At 33.1% G+C, this 17,500-nt stretch overlaps 1 protein-coding gene across 2 annotated transcripts in view; it reads right to left on the bottom strand.

The window, feature by feature from the left end:
• Window positions 1-17,500, bottom strand: part of LOC106873594 (low-density lipoprotein receptor-related protein 6) — a 699,058-nt gene that overhangs the window by 444,493 nt on the left and 237,065 nt on the right. The window lies entirely within an intron of this gene.

Genomic DNA, 17,500 nt, shown 5'->3' with positions numbered 1-17,500 from the left:
AGGGTCAGCCTTGTCACACTGTGTCACGCTGAATATCCCTGAGAACTACGTTAAGGATACACGTGTCTGTGGAGTGCTCAGCCACTTGCACGTTAATTTCACGAGCAGGCTGTTCCGTTGATCGGATCAACTGGAACCCTCGACGTCGTAAGCGACGGAGTGCCAACAAAATCCTGGTTTTAGAATAAGGTACACCATGTCCCTGCATGTCGTAAGAAGTAACTAAAAGGTCTGACAACTGGAAGGGTATCTGGGTGTTACTACCTTTAAAACTTGTCTAACCTGTGTTAGCATGGAGATGTAGATGTAAGAAAGATGATGACAACTGAAATTCATCAGAGATAAATGCTCAATTTAGCTTATTGTCTAAAAGGTGAGTGAACATGGATAGGTGGACAGATAAGGAGGCAATAAACAACCAGCTGAAAAGTTTGTGTGCTATATCCTGGGACTGGCACTGTATTATGTCTATGACAAAGATACTTAACTTTCAAGTGGCCCAGTCTACCTTGTTGTAAAATAGGAACTATGTGGTAACAACACTGCACTGTCATGGGAAGTAAACATACTATAAACTGACTCATTAGCTAAGTTCAGTTTCTGTATTTACAGCTTAAACTCAAACAATCTGATCTCCCCATGACATACTGCATAAAAACTGGTATGTGACCCAACGTGTTAAAGGATTCTGCACACCTTATCAAAAGTTATAGCCTGATTCTCTACACAATCACCTGATCTGCTAGAAATAATAGCAAAATCTTCTTTAAATTACACATTTTAAATTTAAAGAAAGATACAATGGACAATGCAGTCCTTAACATACAAAAAGACAGGATGAGATGGTTATGGCTGAAACACCTTTGACCATGGACATACTTTATTCAGAGATAACAGGGGATCAGGGCCAAATTTAGGTCTGATTTTTGTGCCCCCATATATATGTAATTCAAAATATAAACATTAATAAACCATAAAATAAATTTTCATTTTTCAAAACGCAAAAAAACTAACAATAAGATGGAAAATAATGTTTATTGTTTTATATTTCCACTATTTATATACGGAAAGTTTGTTCCTACTTTTTCTAATTGCAAAATCTTTGATCAGATCCTCAGTATTACACTATGAACACTTGAAAATTATATTTCTGATCATATAAACCACTTTGAATATTATTTTACCAAGTTTAAAGTGATTTCTTTTGTGCTATAAACCATTTACCATCTCTGTGGTGCTCCCCATCCCTTGATACCCTAAGCATGTATTTATTTTGCTTAATGGTTAATCCAGCACTGCCTGGGATTAAATACAAGACAAAATCAATTCCATAATTTCATAATTTCACTCTTATATTTAATAGGTCAGTTGGTTTAACACTACCCCACTGGCCTTCGACAGAGCCCATTTTATTACAAGCTTTTGAGTCAGGTCTCCAGGGTAAGGTTAACTGCCTCCTATCAGTCTTTGGAAGTTCTGAAAGAGGTCATAGGTGCTATCCTTCTACCTCTGACTAAAGTGCAATCCTTCCACCTCTGACTGATCTACTTGACCCAAATAGTAATCTAATAGTTGATGTCTGTCACTTAACAAGTGAAGAAAATATCACCTGAAGCAAATTGTATAAATAACACAGGATATATCTTTACAAAATGTTTTATTCATTCGTATCTCACTGTGTCTGAAGAGGTAACACTTTCTTAACATTTCTTTTCAATTTAAAGGCTAACATATATATATATTCAGCAACTAAAATACAAAGTAGTAACAGAAATAAACAAAGCAGTAGAAATCACACCTATTTTATTGGAAAATACTAAATGGGATCATTTATGGCATAGCCAAACAGCTGAAACCTGAACAGAAAACTAAAAAGAGCAATGACTCAATTTTGCAATCAATCAGTAAAATTCAAATTAGATTGCCACAAATAGTAAAGAAACAAAGAAGCAGAAGAACAGCCACATCATAAAACCCACAAAGTAAGTAGAATGGCTGAATTTTTCTGAGAGACACGTGTTTTTATTCTTTAGATTCTAGATTCACACAGCTTCTCCTTTACACTATACTTAAATGCAACATTAATTCAATCAGAGATAATTGTAAACAATGCATTAGAAATTTTGTCGGTAATCTCAAAAGTGAAACTTTGTTAATTTGTAAAATGGTCTTAAGAATACATTAATGGTAATTTAATGACAAAAAGAGAGACATTGTGAAGCATATTTGAGTTCATTCACTCAATATATGATATATATATATATATATGCATATCTATATTTATATATATATATATATATATATATATATATAGAACATGAAGCATTTGTGCATGTCTGTATGGACATGCATCTATTAATTTACACACTCAGACACAGCACATACAGTTTTGTAAAGGTTTATTGATAAATATATACATATAAGTAATGATGTTATGATTTTTATTATTTGAGTGGTTTTCAAGGCTCCACCCAGGAAGTATTTTATGGTATGCCTACACTAATATCAAGCATAATATACAACCTTTCAAAAGATCTATTACCCTCCATGTGTAGAATGCCTACTTAGTCAATTGTAGAATAAAAACATTTCAAACGTCTCACATATTAGTCTGACAAAAACTAAAATTATTGAATACACAACTTCTTTGAAAATAAAATAAATAAATAAGAAAAAGTGCTGAACAGAAATAAATGTCACAAGTCAGAAAAGGTGAGAGAAATTTCAAGCTTAAAGATCAAGTGTGTCGAGCATAGAAATGAAAAAAAAAAAAAAGAAAAGAAAAGAAAGAAGAGATGTAGAGATTTACATTTAGCAATGATCCTCCAGAGAATTTACTAAAATATATTAACACTAGCAATACGAATATGAAAACAGAGACGTCTGGCTAGATCAAAACATCTGTTGATTATCAATTCCAAAATCACAATTCACAGATTGAGTTAACATTCTGCTTGAGAGTACAAGACTTGAGGAAATATGATTAAAGTTAGACTAAAGAACTACTTTCAACTGTTACTTTAATGCAAAAATCATATACATCAAAGTGAAGCCACAATCTAGTAGATAAAATATAGACTTGCACTGTACACTTTGACAAAATAATGGATCAGAATTATTAAGAACTGACAGACATGTTTTTGCTGAAGTACTGCAGTTCATGGTAGGGATACTATTTTGATATCATCTCAACTGATGCCTGCAGTCAGCACTCACCTACAAATTTCCTGACTTCTTCTAGAAGCTGTTATTAACAATACATTATACATTATCCAACAAGATTTTCCAGTTTTAATTCCAGATCAGTCACTTGGGTTTTCCATTTAGAATGTCATTAGGGCCTGATCCAGTAAAGGCCTATTTCTCTGATGTGGTGATGTCTATCATTGAGAAATGCTTCTGTACTACATGAAAGATTGAGAATTTACTCCACAAGAAAAGATCAGTAATATATGCAGCTTATATTCTATGACACATATAAACCAATTATAGCATCTTACGGAGATAAAGCTTCCATAAAAGATAATTTCACAGAGAGAAATTGAGATTTGTCATGTGAACATATATAGATTATTTATATTGATATTTTAAGCTTAAAAGAAATCGGCTTCAAATCCATGTTTCCAGATAGGAGAACAACATATCAATAAAGATACATATTAAATTATTACATTTAACGTTATTCTGTAACATAAGATGAGGAGTGAAACATATCCTAGTATCATAATGATAAGCACATCTATTGCTTCCAGTAGTAACAATTCTCAGAAAAAGATACTGAGAAAAATAAAACAGAAAATTTACCAATTTTATAATATATTCTAGCTTTGAAAGTGAACAGCTCTGTCAGAAACCTGTATTTCCATATTTTTTTTTCTTCCACTTAAATCTGTTCAGTTTTAAAGAATATATATTTGTTGCTGGTAAAAGATATCTATTGCAGTATTGAATATAATACATGTATGCTTTGTTCATGTTTAGAATGACTTCTATATTTCAATTACATCAGTTAAAAACAGCATTTCACTTTATAAAGATATATTTATAAAACAATTTCATTAATTAACTACCACAGAATGCACTCATACAATAATTCTCTTTTCATTAACACCTGCATAGTAGTATAATGCACATATTATTGACTGGAATATTAATCCATATCTTATTAGATCTAGCATGAAACAGTTTAATAACCAAAATGCAAGTATATCATTATAACAAGACAATATCTTATCACTTAGAATATAATCTCATATTATCTTAATCCATAGTTTCTGAAAAACCCCACTTTAGCTCTTAGGTTATTTGCAATTGGTTACAATTCATACAAAGAACAAATGTACATATTTAACTTGCTTCAATAAATACAAACATTAAGCATATGTCAATTTAAGTATGTCATAATGCTTACATAATTTTCTTTGAAAACATTTATTGAAGTAAATCCTTTATTTTGTTTTATATTGGTTGAAAAGTTTCAGGAGTTGAGTCTGACAGACCTAAAACAAGTAATCAAACAAGGGTAGTTACTACAAGTGACCAATTACTGATTGCTGGTCTGCCGTTATTGTATGACTCCTTTCCCATGCTAGGCAAGTCGTCACAATCTGTGTTAGCTCTTATTTGGAGATACTGTTCTTCAAGAGGAGTTGAGAATCACATCTCACCCACACATTTCATTTGTAACATGGTTTATATAGCCGGATGCTCTTCCTATGTCAGCCACATTAAAGAACATGCTGGGTGAATTTTATTATGGCATCAGCACTAAAATGGTTGTTGTGTCCCTAATAAGTCTAAAGAAGCCTTCCCTTCCCCATGTTGTCTCTGCTCATTTACTGCCACACACAGGTTGTCTCATTTCCAACAAAACTAAAGCAAGTTTGCACTTCCCTGCATTGTCTCATCATTTGTTTCTTTCTGACACAGCCAGGTGGGAAGAGGGTCAGAGTGTGATGGTGATAGACAAAAGAGTAACAGAAGAGACCCAAGGTGAAAAGAGCGAATAAGCAACAGAGAAGAGAAAGAAAGAGGAGAGTGAGAGGAGTGAGAGGGAGAAAGGAGTGAAGGGGAGAGAGGGAAATAGAAGAAAGGGTGATAGGGAAGTAGGGGGAGAGAGAGAGTGCTGAGTAGTACTGTTGATGATGAGAAAGAAAAGATGGGTTTGGGTCTGAAAAGAGATGATCTTAAAGAAAGTGCCACCAATTTACAACATAATTAAGGGAACAACTTTGAAACAAGTCAATAACTTTAAATATTTGGAAACCACCATTACATTTGTTAGGAAAAACATCAAAGAAATTACGATAAACATTGGACTGGTCTGTGTTACTTTCACTGAGTTCAAACAAATACTGCCAAATAATGACTATCAATAAGTGAGAGAAAAGAACCCTTGGAGGATACTTAGAATCCAGCTTTTCATTTAGCTGTGTAATCTGGAATGTCAGGTCACCTGCTGGATGTGCTAGCTATGACCATCCTGCATTTTCGTACAATAGGGACTAAAACATTGTCCAATGTATTCTTTTCCCTTTTAAGAGAGTAAGGACTTCTCATAGGTTGGGTGACCTTGTGGACTTTTTCACACTGGCTTTTGGAGGCTCAATAATATAAAGCTTTAGAGTCATTTAATTATAGTGGTGTTGAAACTACATCAATGATTTGGTTTTATTATTAGGTTATGTGAAGATTTGGTTCAGCTAAGATTACATCCAGATAAACAAAACCCTCAGGCCTGATAAATAAACCTTTCCCAACTGTTAACCTTCAGTTTCTGCTTTATATTCACGTAATGACACTCTTTGTCTTTTCATTCGCTACTGCAACAGACTGTTCTTCAGAACTGCTGCACCGAACTTTGTGTACTAACATATAAAATTGATCCCTTCATTTAGAACTGTTTCTACAGTGTCCTCATGCTTCTTATTAAGAGCACCAATCTAATTTATTATCTCTTCTGCCTCCAAACGAATTCAAAATCTATTACTAAATATTTCTCCTCCCTTGGGCATAGTGATATAAATAAAATATGGCATGCAGTTTGGCTGACATTTATTTGACTGAGAAGTATTCTAAATGCTAAAGGTGTTAGGTCATCTTAATGTGAATACATTTATATATATATATATATATATATATATATGGTGAGGCCCAACTATAGTTAAAGGAAGGCTTGGAGAAAATTAACAGCCATTATTGCTAAGCTACAGTACAAGTGATTCTAAAGGCATAGTATACAGTGATGTAACACTACTGCTGCTGCTGATTATGATGATAATTCTTTCTAATTTGGTCACAAGGTTAGCAATTTTGAAGGGAGGAGGAAGTCGCATACATTGATCCAAAGAAGGGAGGAAAAATGTTACCATAAACACAGTGGTGAACATGTACAGATTTGTAGTAAGCAATAAAAGGATTGAAACAGACAAGCTCTTAGAGATAATATACACAGAGAAAAAACAAAAACATCTTACTCAAAAGAAAAAAAAAGACCTACTACAAACAAATGAACACATTACAATAGAGCCCACCATACACAAAGCACATAAGACCCCCAGAAAAGAAAGAAAGCAACACAAAAGATGACCAAAAATCTATAAATGAGACCTTAAAAAAAGGTGAAAAAAACCATAGAAGTCACCATTTGAAGAACAAGCAAGATAGGGCAGCAGATCAAAAACAATATACACAGAATAATTAATTAACATCCAAAAAGATAATTAAAATTATGGAAACCTCTATAGAAACACTTAACAAAAATACACATCCACAACAAAAGTGCGCCCTCGAGCCCATACCAAACAGGAAACAGAAGGAAAACACACAGAGAAACCCGAGAAACCAAAGTTAATATTGAAGTAGATTGAATTGAAATAAAGAGGAAAATAGAAAGGAACATTACAAAATCAATGAAGAAAGATCAATGTAAACATCTATCCAAGCTACAAAGGATGTGTAACTTAATGAAAGAATAAATATAATAGGGCCTTGCAAAAAATCTTTTCATGGCAACAAACTGCCCAGTATTGACTGGCCGAATGATCGGAGTTATTCCATAGTAGTGTTACTAATGAGGAAAACCAAGCTTGATCCTAATAGGGTTAGAACTTCATCAAAAACCGAACCCCACAATTGAGAAAAATAAATGCATAAACTTGAGAAAAAAGTAAAAGCCATATCTTTATATAATGAAATGGAAATATAAAAAAAGGGAAGAAAAAAAGTAGCCAAATAACAACAAAAAGTGCAATACCAATAAAAAGAAGACACTTTGGAAATAAAAAAGAAACTAAATCATCACTGCAAAAACATGCAGAACAGAATGCTTTGTAAATATGAATACTTCTTCCAGAAGAATAAAGTATTTTGATCACACACCAAAAAGGATTCAATAGGGATATTAACAAAAAACTCCCAACACTGGAAGGCACATCAACACAACCAGAAATTCTAGTAAAGTAAGAAGTAATATGGAGTAAGGACAATTAACACAACCAAAATGTACAATAGATCAGAAGGTAAGAAGAAAATAATATAATAACACTACATATATATAGTTCACAATGATAGCAAGAAACCCAACAACACATTGAGAACTGCAAGCAATAGGAAAACTCTTGGGATTTGACAATGACCTCATTTTATGGTTGAAGCAGCTAACCAGCATTCGTGGGTATATGGCAACAAAATCTCATGAAATGATAAGCAGACCTGAATCAGCAACTGTTGGTTATTGGAGAGGAAAGCATATTATGAAAGATACACAAAATTCAAGCCTATAACCTGCTTGCTAGCAACATACAAAGCCCTTACATCTATATTTACAACAAATAGGTTACTTGCTTGGGGAGTAATAATGTATTACCAGGGGAACTGAATGAAATGTTTAGCTGTAAAAAGAAGTTATTGGGTGAACCAAGCAATTATAGAAGACAATAAAAAGAAGAAAACAAAGCTTAGCCTGGTCTGGATTAATTAATGAGAAACAATTGATAGCATTCTACACTCCTGAATACTGAAGACACTCTACAGAAATAAAGCAGCTTAAATACTAACAAAATACATCACCCATGCAATATCAAAATGGAAAATAGAAATTAAAGAGGAGACAATTAAAACCAATACTACATCCACAAGAAAAGGGATCTTCCAGGGAAGTTCATTATACCTTCTAGCTTCAACTTCATTAATGATTAAATTCTCATGGAGCAAATATATAACAAACTTTAGACCATTTCCTTATTAAGGATGATACCAACCACACTGAGACTCAGGAGTAGATGAAAGTAATAAAATAGAACGCAGAAATAAAGGATAAAATTATTAACAAAGAATGCTGTAAGAGTCAATAATAAGATAGTAGATACAAAAACGCTAGTCATCCCAGTTATAAACTACAGCTTCAACGTAATAAAACAGAAGTTAAGTGAATTGAAGAGCTTAGACAGAAAAACAAGGAATCTACTGACAGCATTCCTAAGTCACTTCCCCCAAACTGATACAATTAGAATACGCTTACTCCACACATAAGGAGGGTGGGATTTGATACAAACAGAAAACTTCTACAAAGAATAACAGTGGGACTCAAAGAATATTTAGAACTGAGCAAAGATAAGCTGATAAGTGTGATAATCAAGCTAAGAGAAGCTGATAAGTGAAACATGAAAAAAATAAGACTTTTGTCTGTATAAAAGATGTAAAAGATTCAGATAAAGACAAAACAACAGAAAAGGTTATGAAACAGCAGACAAAATCAAAAGAAAATACAGAAGTATGCTGAAGAAAAAATGGAGGTAAAAAACCCACTTCATGGCCAATATCTTGTAAAATTTGTCAAAGAGGAAGGAAACCAGAGTGAAATAAAGCCATAAATAGCCCGAAAGCTCTGGTTTAAAAGCAGAAACAGGCCTGATTCTAGTTGCATAAGACCAATGTTGGTCACGATCAATTATACTAACCACAGTACTTCATTAATACTCTAGTTTATTGAAAAGCTAACATGACCTTTCCGGGATTTGAACTCTGCGTATAAAGGAATGTAACTAAATGCAAGAAGTTCTTTTATCTGGGGTTTCATGACTATTTCTATAAGAGAAGATGTTAGAGATACAGATGTGAAAAAGATTGGTGAGAGATTAGACTGAAAGTAGACAAATTTGATATTCAAGTTTGCATATATTGAAATCAAGAATTTGAATTTTTTTAAATTTGAAAATGAATTAAAATAAATTACCAAAAATCAGAATTTTAATTTTAGAAAGTGCAAAATTTCAAAGAAACAATAGCTATGTATTCAAATTATAACATTACATAGACAATATCAAAGCAATCTTGATATCACATGAAAAACTACTTTTTATTGAAAACCATGAAACTATGTAGAAATAGAAGTGCACGGAAAACAAAAAAGCAAAACATAACACGAAAAAAATCATTGAAAGAAAATGTATTTTCTTAAACAATGAATGAATATTAAACTGAAAATCTGAATAGATATATTTGAAAAATAAACATTTTTAAGTTAGAATTCTACTTCAGATAGAGACATCAAGAGAAATAAAGATTGAAGATTAAAATGAACAAAAAGAAAAAAGTAAATAGAATAAAATAAATAAAGTAAATGATTGAAAGTCTTACAAAGTTTTACATTAAAAATAAGTAGTGAAGATTTTCTAAATGACTGTTACAAATAATGGAGACAGATGAAAGAAAGAAAGATTCTAGAGAAATGAGTGAAAGTCTTTGACATGTTTTATTGTTATAAAAACACTGATTCACAATAGTAGTTCCATTGATAGAATGTGATAAATAATTAAAAGAAAGCTTGGGTAGATTTTTATCTAAGTTGCATTCAGTGGCTCCAAGTCTGTCTTAATGATTTATTTTAAGGCTGATACTCTGTTGCAGAAATATTCATATTTATGCTAATTACTTGGCTTCAACTCTTTCTTAGCTTATGTTTAATATTCAACTATTTGTCTCTATCTCTCTCCTATGAATCATTCAATTCCATCATGCAATGATATAATAAAATACAGATCAATGCCAATATGATTTCTTTCTAATGTACATTGCCAAGTTTTGTACAGTCAACTGATTGAATCTAGTATATTCTCTGTACATATTTTATTATCCTGAGAGTAGCAAAGTAAAGCTTTCTAAAATACTGCTTTCTCAAGAAGTTAACTAATTTAACAGTAATACGTCAATTATGAATTGACTATCTATATTGTTACAACTGTGCCTCAAAGTCTGTTACTCTAAATATTATTATTACATTTCTTCATTATTTTGCAATGTTTGGCTTATTCTGTAAGCATGATTTTAAGAAAAGGTTTTTTTTCCTGTCTCCTCTTCAACTCAGCTGTCAATTTGTTGCAGAAGTACATTCTTTGATAAATTTGATCATTTGAAAACCTGAAAGAAATGTATATTCTTCATAGTCAAAGAGGTTACTGCAGAATGAAGATAATCCAAAGTAGATGCAATATCAACTAGAGCAAATAGATTAGAGAGTTCCGACCTAGAGCTGCCTGAGCCAAAATGATGAAAGCCTGCCACTAAAAGAAAACAAAGCTATCATCTACTTGAAGTATTTTTTTTAAATGAGCCATAACATATATTCAGTATTTTTACAATAAACTTACAGTTTTGAGTCTCACATTGCATACTTAGGACTCAAATGAAAAATTGAAGGGAAACAATTTCTCTTCAGAATTCATAAAAACAATATTCAGCAATCAAGTCTATCCCACATTTATTAATAATTGTTTGAGATTTTCTTCTCAAATGTTTCTTCAGTAACATCTTGTGTATAGTGTATTTTGAAAACATTTGTATGAACATCTTTCTTCTATCTTTTATTTTTTCTACACACCACATATGTAAATGTACAAATATACTTTCTCATACACATACATATTGCATGCCTAAATGTAGCCCATTACTGTACACATATACATCTTTATGAAACTGAGGATGTAAAGATAATATATGCCTGCATTGTTAAAGACAATTTCAGGTTTTCTATCTAGGATCAAGTGGTTCCAATATGATACTGTAATTCATAATCTATTTACTTATTCAACATATCAATGTTTTGCGATTTAGAAAATCTTCTACACAGAATTTTTCTGTTCACATAGGGAGGTGTGATGGTCTTACTTTTACTCAAAGGTAACACCAATCTAGACGATTAACTTTAATTCTTAAAAGAAATCAAAATTAATGTTCATAAAGTGCTGTGTGAAGATAGTAACAATTTGTTTTAGAGGAAATGAAGTGTTTTAATAGTCAGCTAATTCCTAGCAGAGCAGAATTGGACTCCCATGAGAAGGAATTATTGAAGGAAAATTTATTTTGAATAATAATTTTGGAAACATTCCAGAAACATGGCTTAATGGTTTACCTATAAATCTTTTGGCTTTAAAGTAGTATGATAATTTTTTTTTATATGAATAAATAAGTGTGACATGACAAATAGTGTAATATATCATTACAAGTCATTAATGTGCTGTAAGTTTATTAACACATGTTATACAATCAGCATTAGTGATTGGCTAGTAGGGAGAGCTAACATATTAAAGTATATTTAACAAACACAGCAGGCAAGTGGAACACAGTAACTAGTTCAACTACTTAATGATTAATTACATGTACTAAGTACAATAGCTGGTCAAACCATTTTGCAAAGCAGGAAACATCTACTTTAAGGTCTATCCACTGCTATGTTTGTCTTATGATCACATTTTGATGTCTTTTCCCCTCTTTTATACTCTGGCATAACAGACGGACATAACTTATCAGATTACATAATTATGGACTCATACCACTTGTATATGAAATAAGATAGTAAATTTTTAATGAAACTAAATTGTTGTCAATGTATTTCAAAATATGCTTTACATCATTATCACATTCTAGATATTTTCAAAAAATATTAATGGCATTGCTTGTGGGTGAAGTGCAGGTGGTGCTATGAGATTAAGAAGTTTATTTTGCTATGGTACAGTTCTGGGTTCAATTCCACTACATAACACCTTAAGCAAGTGTTTTTTTTACTGTATAACACCTTAGGTAAGTGTTTATTTTTTTACCTTTTGAGTGAAATTTGGTAGATTGAACCTGTGCAGAAAGCCTGTTGAATGGATTGTATCTGTTCTTAGGAGGTGGACTTAATTTATTGGCTGAATTAACAACACTATTTGACCTTTAGCAGAGTCCACATAGCTAGATTTGGACCATGTCTCCAATTTGAGGACAACACAAGCTGCTTTCCTTTCTCTACTCATTCTCAAAGGTCCTGTGAATAGGTCATAGCTGATGTCTTTCTTATTCTAATTCATTAAAAAAAAACATTATCATCCAATAGAAGAAACATCCAACAGAGTACCTATCCAATACAGTAATACCATTATAAGTAATTGGTATAAACATTTGCAATAGTCCATAAAATATCTGAGACTTGCAGCAGCTAGCTAAACTCTTTGATAATTTGTTTTTGCTTGATTAAACAGAAACAATTAATCTCAGTTCACTTATTGAAAATAAGATTCTTGCATTTCATAGGTGAAATGCTAACATTTGCCAATGTATGAAATGTTTCTTATGGTTGACCTTCAGAAACGCTGAGTGAGATAGTGATACATGGCTAATAGGTTCAAACTGTTTCTACACTTGAACAAGACATAACTAAAATTCACTGTTAGAAATCTTTAGGCCACACAATCTCTAATGTTGACCTCATATATATAAAAACATTCACTAGACTACATTGCAAACACTATGATTTCTCTTTAGAGCATAGAAATATTTTGGCTTTGATTAGTTACTGACTCTGTACAAAGATCAATTAAGACCTACACTAGAATTCTGCACATATATCTGGGGCAGTGCTATTGATACACACCAAAACAATTTTGATTCTATCCAGAAGAAGGACACTTGATTCAGTGGCAAATATTAATTCATTTACATATTACAACTATGAGTTTACAGGTATACTGATTCAATACTCTATCTCTTCTCTTCTATTATTATCACTTTAATGGCCTCTTTTCCATTGAACTACAAACTGCAAAGCACCATCACCTAAACCTACACAATATGTCTGTCTATTAATCTATTGTATCTCACCTTTCTCAAATCTTGCATTAAATACTTTCCCAACAATTTCTCACCTAATCTGTATTCTTCTGGAATCTCTAATAAAATTTTTTTGTCAGGACATCATTTCCTTTGACTTCACTTGTCTTGGAGAACCTGTAAAACTCACAAGCACAGACTCTGCATTTCAGTTTCCATCTACCAAATCCACTCTCAAGGCTTTGGTTAGCCTGGGGCTACAATAGAAGATGCTTAAGGTGCTGCACTGTGGGACTGAACCTAGAACTACATGGATGAGCAAGCGTTTTAACCCTTTCATTACCATATTTCTTTTGAGATGTTCTGTGTTTCTTTCAATTAATTTTTAAAATAACAAAGAATTTAGTAAAATAACTTAGTTGTCATTTAGCTAGTGTTAGGAACATCAATCATGACTAATTTTGGGGGGAAGATTTTAATTCAAAACTTATGAAAACAAGACATTTGTACTACAGAACCAGAGGTGGTTACAGCCAGGTTGGTATCAAAAGGGTTAACCACACAGCCTATGCCGATGTAAAAGGTAAAATATATCTTAAAACTTCCAAAATTAAGTATATATACATATATATATATATATACATGCACACACATGTACACGCATGTGTGTGTGTCAATGCTTGTACATGCCAATGTAAAATGAGGTGTTGAATTTCATTTCTTCACAACAAAAAGGATCTTAGTCATTCAATAGAGATCTATAAAATAAGTACTGAGAACAGTATGATCAACTAAAGAAAATGTGGAAGATATTAACCCTAACATGGCTGCAGCCCAATGACTGAATGCAAATTTATAGTGAGTCATGTAAAAGTTTAAAATAAAAGCAACAAATAGTTCAGGAAATAGAACACTGTAAGATGTATTGTGTATCTGATGTAAAATTTACAAAAAAAGAAAAAAGAAAAAAAAAAGAATGAAAAAAGATAAAAGAAAGCTCAGATACATCTAAGAAATAAAAAGCAATATTTCCTAATTCATATATTAACTTTCCCTTTTAAGCCTAATCTTATTAAGTTAGAACTATTCCCAATTCTTCAGATCATCTTTAGCATATCTTTACCTTTGTTACCATAACATTCATTTCTCAACTCATCATCACCTCTGTCTCATCTTTTATTCAAATTATATTTCTTACATGCAAAATATGATAATCCTATTTACATTCCTTGAATCAGTCTGTCACTTTAACTGGGTACAGATCAGTCAATTTTTCTCTCTCTCTTTCTCAACTTGCACAATATTTTCTGCGAGAAACAATAATAAGGTGTCCAGAACAACATATTAGATTCATGATAGATCATGTCAGCCCTGCCTGGTCCTGTAATCTCTACACAGTAAAACATAATAAACTACAAAGAACAGAAAACTGCACATTATGTATCCTCACATATTATGCTCAGACCATCTTTACAATGAAATAAAAATACTAAAAATATAAGATTACTTAGACATGCAAGGAACACAACAAACTTCAACTTTGCAACTACCTGAAAAACCATCTTCAAACACCAGGCATATATAATACAATGTAGTACACTTCTACACTAACAGCCTAAAAACACTATTTCCTACTCAGCTCAAATAAAAAAACATACTTGTGAAGACCTGTTGGGGCAAGCAAAAGCGAAATTGTGATGGCACCTGTGCCCAGCGTCGCCTTCCTGGCATTTGTGCCGGTGGCATGTGTAAAGACATTCGAACGAGATCGTGCCAGTGCCGCTGGACTGGCTCCTGTGCAGGTGGCACGTAAAATACACCATTTTGAGCGTAGCCATTGCCAATACCACCTGACTGGCCTTCGTGCCGATGGCACATAAAAGCACCCACTACATTCTCGGAGTGGTTGGTGTTAGGAAGAGCATCCAGCTGTAGAAACTCTGCCAGATCAGATTGGAGCCTGGTGCAGCCATCCGGTTCACCAGTCCTCAGTCAAATCGTCCAACCCATGCTAGCATGGAAAGCGGACGTTAAACGATGATGATGATACACACAGAAAAAGCCTAATTGGCCCCAAACACATTGCTAGAATAATATCATCGATCATAAATGCAGAGGAGCAGCAATTGTAGAATTCTGACCAAGTTCACCTTATTCCCCCCCACCATGGCCACCACCAAAATCTACAGGTATACAGAAATAGCCCAAACAATAGAGAGAGTGCATTATGTCCAAACTGTCACATGCACCTCATATGGTTTGCCATTTCATTTTTGAGTGCAGTATGAGTCTCAACTAGGCAGAGATTAGTATAAATGGAAAAATAGGTTTAGTTATTTGGCTGACTTCCTGCATACTATAGGACTATTGACTTCCTGCATGATATAGGACTGCTCAATCAGAGCTAATCTGGAGTACATAACGATACCAACACGTATAACAATATTTTCCTGCAACAATATTTCTAGCAAGTCAAGCCGGAGATATCACATATGTCCAGTGAAGGAGCCTCATTGTATTCATTCAACCTGCTACAAATAACAACTAAATTTCCCTCAAGTCACACCCACAAGTTTAGAAACATTACTGGCTCTGGGCTGCACTGTGTCTTGGTGAAAGATAGGATGGTTATGGTTGGAGTACCTTTTATCACAACTTCTGTTCAATCATGCCTTGATCCAGGGTTAAACAAGAACAATTAAACTATAAACCTTTGTAAACTGGGAAACACCAATCGGACTTTTATCACCGCTAAAATCTGTTACATTCTGATATACTTTGATACCCCATACTGCAGTAGTTTTTGATCAGTGCCTCCACCCACCACCACCACCACAGCACTCACATAGAAGCCATCCACCCCATTAACTCACAAGGATCTGGTTATTGTTTTAAATGATAAAGGAAGGAACTCAGTTGGAGATGGCTTTGTAAGTATCTATATAGATGTTCAGGAGAGAATGTTTCACTGTATGTGTGTATTTGTGAATTTGAGTCTCTATATGTATGTAATTGTATGTACTTTTATGTGCGAGTGTGCAAGTGTGACGGTATGTGTTGAGTATAAGTATGTGTTTGCGTATGTGAGTTTACTATGCATGTATGAGTGGGTATATGAGTGTATCTATAAGTATATACATGTGTGTGTTTGTGTGTGTGTGTGTGTATGTACACTTCAGTTGATATCTACATTCTCACTTGAGGCTTTTCTCTCCATCCCGCTACCGTCCTTTGCAATGCCCACCAACTATTCTTGGTTGACGCTCGAGAAGAAGAGGAGGGGCCAGTATCATGGAACCTAACTTTCTCAGCAGTGGAACTACCACAAAGGAATAAACCTGAAATAGCTAGAAGATATTTAAAATAGCTCAGTTTTATTTATTTATTTTTTTTTATTCTGTGTTATATGAAAATACCACGATAGTGGTTGGAATAACTTTTCATGAGACGACAAAAGCCACGAAGCAATAGAATGAGATAAAGCATTGTGCAGCATCTCAGTTGGGTTGAGAAGATGACAACAATATCGGCATCTCTCAATAGACGTCTAACTAGAAATGATTCTATGGAAAATCTACACATACATTCTCATGCTTGCTAAAATATTTATCCAACATCACCTTTTGAAACGTAGTTTAATTATGTACACCTACTACACACACACATACATACACAAAATATGTATGTACACATACACATATATATATATATATCTATATATATATACATATATATATATATATACACACACACACACACAGAGACACACACACAGATGTATTTATGCATTTATGAATGTGTGTGTGTGTGTATGTGTGCATGCGCATGCATGTATATATGCATATTTGTGTGATGTGTGTGTGTATGTAAACGGCAAAGTGATAGTGGTGTTGTTAAATCATCAAAGTTCATAGAGACAAAAATTTATTATGTATGACTGGTTGCTGTTGTTGTTTGTTTCAATTTGTGAGGGTTTTTTGCAACAATTTCAAGCTAAGTGAGAGAAAGAAAAGAAAGATGGAGAGAATGAAAGAAGAAGAAAGGGAAAAAAACAAGAAAGAAGGGTGAGGGGGGGGCATGAGAATAGGGTGTGTTGGAGGTAGAGAAAGAGAGAGGGAGAGAGAGAAAGAGAGAGAGTATGTGATGAGGGAGAAAGAAAATTGATTGTATTTTCTTCAAGAAACAGAAAATTTGAAAAGAAAAGTTAACATTTGAACTGAAAAGAAATATCAGATAGATATTAGAATTCTTTTCTGACAGGAAATCTAAGAAAGAATAAGGCTCTTTCATTCAGGAGCATTTTGTGAAGAAGCTGATGACTCAGAACAAACAGTAAGTTAGAGAGAAAGAGACAGAGAGAGAAAGAATTTGAGAGCAACAGCTTTATATATATATAAATATATATATATATATA

This window comes from Octopus bimaculoides, chromosome 1 (genome assembly GCF_001194135.2).
Source record: "Octopus bimaculoides isolate UCB-OBI-ISO-001 chromosome 1, ASM119413v2, whole genome shotgun sequence".
Taxonomy (NCBI): Eukaryota; Metazoa; Mollusca; class Cephalopoda; order Octopoda; family Octopodidae; genus Octopus; species Octopus bimaculoides.
The sequence above is the reverse complement of the archived record's forward strand: the minus strand, read 5'-3'. Positions and strand labels throughout refer to the sequence as shown.